Source organism: Bidens hawaiensis, unplaced genomic scaffold (genome assembly GCF_021521415.1).
Source record: "Bidens hawaiensis isolate Kalapana, Puna unplaced genomic scaffold, B.hawaiensis_p1.1 tig00002306_1, whole genome shotgun sequence".
NCBI classification, from domain to species: Eukaryota; Viridiplantae; Streptophyta; class Magnoliopsida; order Asterales; family Asteraceae; genus Bidens; species Bidens hawaiensis.
Window position 1 is genome coordinate 2,412,532 of NW_027491123.1, and position 3,161 is coordinate 2,415,692.

A 3,161-nucleotide genomic window follows, 5' to 3' on the forward strand; every position below is an offset into this window, starting at 1 on the left:
TGAGATAATTTAATTCTTGTAATCACACAGTACCGATTACTGATTTTTTATGCGTTTTTTGATGGGTATATTACATTTAACGGGATTGCCGAAATTTAATAGGTAAACTGGTTGAGGATTTGGAATAATGAATGTAATTTGAAGTTTATATGGAAAGCTTTGGTAGTTTTGATAAATTTGATAACTTGATTGTTTAAATTGTAATTGTGTATTTAATTTTATAATGAGTTTTGCAACCGCTCAAGAATTTGCAGTTCAACCTAATTTACTAGGTCTTTTGATGATTCATGGTGGCGAAAAGCAGAAACCGAGTCTCTAAGAAGCTGTGTTGATTATTTATAAATCTTATTATTATATATTTTAAGAGTTCAAAGATTGTAAGTAGCAGAAGTCAAGCATTGACAAGTCGTTTGAAACCATGGGCTCGTGTTGCAGTACTGTACAAGATGGAGTGGTAGGTGAACGTAGTAATGTTGGTAAGTGAAAATCACTCCTTTTTATGTGTCAATTCTGCTCCATTTATCTGGAAATGGGTCGACTTGGGCTATGCTAACGGGTCAACAGGGTGAATTGCAAAAATAGAGTAACATCTATGTTTTGAAGAATTGTTTATAAACCATATTTGAACACAAACCACACTAATATACATTTAACAACTAACATACAAACATATCAACTCTGGGACTAATTCTTTCGTTGATTTTCAACCAAATGGGGTGTGCATGGGTCGGTTTTGAATTTCAACCAAATGGCTTGAAACATTTGGGACGAAAATAGTTTGGCCAAGATTAATAATTTGGGCCTAAAAACTCTGGGACTAATCTTTTTGTTGATTTATAATTAATTGATTTTGATACATCTGGAGTCCGGAGCACCCTGCTTGCGGTGCGTGCATATAATGTGTATATGTGTGAACCCTCGGGTGGACAAAAGTGAAATTGCACTAATTTTGACGTTATTTTACTAATCTCGTGAAAATAACGTTAAAAGTGGCGGAAGGTTAATCAGGCATCATGTGGTGGTGTTGATAGCCGAAAGACAAAGGGTACATGCACCAATTGGCCGGTGTGCCATGGTTGAGTGTTATGTGCCCTATGTCCAAGGCTTGATGCAAAACTTCTATCGAGCCGGGGGTCTCAGTGGAAGCAGCCTCTCTATTCCTACGGTGTAGAGGTAAGGCTGTATACATCTTACCCTCCTCAAACCCTACCATAGCTTTGCTATTGGTGGGATATACTGAGTACGATGATGAAGGCAGCCGGAGTCTGGACTAAAATATTTTGGTAACGATAGATATTAAGTTCTTATAAGTTACTTAAAACTAAATGATAAAAATGAAAATCCATAAAACCAAAAGCTTGGTTTTTATGAAACATTAACCAAGCCGTCAGTTTTTGTCTTGGTTTGATCATTTCGGTTACAGATCGGCCTTTTCCGTTCATGCACACAAACATGCTGTCAATATAAACAAAAAAGGATTATGTAAATGATGATTTTTCTTTTTGGACAGAAAACGAGTTGGGTGAGGCAAGTGATTAGCCATCGTTTCGTGAATTCTCTATTGAACAATTACGAACCTCGACATCCGGATTTGCTGTTGAGAACATTGTCTCTGAACACGGGGAGAAAGCACCTAATGTGGTGTACAAAGGGAAGTTGGCAAACCAAAGGCGAATTGCTGTTAAACGGTTTAATCGATCAGCATGGCCTGACCCGAGACAGTTTTTGGTAAATATTTTATATATAAGTATCTTTCTCTACATGTTTTACATTCTTGTAATTCTTTTGGTTGAAGTGGCTATTAGATAGGGTGTAAACGAGCTGAGCCTGAGATCCGCTTGGTTAACTCACGAAAGCTCGAGCTCGGCTTGTTTTGAGTTCTATTTCTAAAGCTCGAGCTCGGGTTGTGAGTAGTCTTTCAAGCTCAAACTTGCCTCAGCTCGCTCGTTTATTATTTGCTAATTCATTTATATGCAATTTATAACTATTTTTATACGTATTTTAGTTATATTATTTTTAATATATAACATAACTATAAATCATGTAGTTACTTTTATCATAAAGTTTTACATAAAAGTAATAGTTATATAAAATATTCATTTGATATAAAATAAAAACTATATAAATAATGGGTTTGTTTAAGCTCACGAGCCTGCTCGAGCTTGATATATGAAGCTCTGCTTCGGCTCGTCTATTATACAAGCTTATTTTAGGCCTGAGCTTGTTTAAGCTCGGCTCGATTCAAGTTTTAGCGAACCAATCTTGAGTAGGTCACGAGTACACCCCTATCATTAGACAATTAAGTTCAAATTGCATATTTTGAGATAATGTCAACTTCATTTTTGTAATTGTTACAGGAAGAAGCAAGAGCAGTTGGTCAACTTAGAAACCCTAGATTAGCCAATCTGCTTGGTTGTTGTTGTGAAGGCGATGAACGGTTACTTGTTGCTGAATTTATGCCACACGAGACCCTTGCAAAACACCTATTTCATTGTAAGTTAGTAACACAATAATTTTTTTTTTATTTTTAAAAGCGTATGTTTTGATATCTGTTGAATCTTTAAATAGGGGAAACACAACCTATGCAATGGGCAATGCGGTTACGGGTAGCTTTATATCTTGCGGAAGCTTTAGAATATTGTACTAGCAGAGGATGTAGGTTCCCAGCCGGATCTACACGAGATATCGCGTTCTACGTAGGTGCGGAATCCCTACGTAAGACGTTACGAGCGTAGAAGACTATACGATTAAACACGTTACAATAAACACAAAGACGTTATATTGCAACCGTTAACACGTGATACTATGATCACTGAATACAAACTCTCTCGAACTCGAATGACAACTTCTGTGAATCAATCAAACAACTGCCGTAACCTAGCAGACTATATAGGCGACAACTTCGCCTGGTAAGTTCAGGCGAAGTTGTTCCTAACTTCGCTTGTCTAACAAGTTCGCCCATATAAGCGAACTTGTTAGCAACTTCGCTTACATACAAAACCCAAATCTAACTAACACGATTACAGACACTCGACACCGAACTACTGACATCTTGCACCAACAGACTCCCCCTTGGCAGTAGCTTCATATCTTTATCTTCAAGCACGTGTCTTGTAATCTTCAATCTTTTATCTTCATCTTTAAGCATGCACTCCTTCTCG

The 3,161-nt window shown here is 37.0% G+C and overlaps 1 long non-coding RNA gene across 1 annotated transcript; it reads left to right on the forward strand.

Annotated features, from left to right (window-relative positions):
• Positions 1-335: 335 nt before the first annotated feature.
• LOC143616090 (uncharacterized) lies at positions 336-2,657 on the forward strand. Its single transcript, XR_013150601.1, has 4 exons — positions 336-476; positions 1,511-1,728; positions 2,358-2,493; positions 2,569-2,657. It is a non-coding gene; the product is annotated as an uncharacterized LOC143616090 (long non-coding RNA).
• The last annotated feature ends 504 nt before the right edge of the window (positions 2,658-3,161 follow it).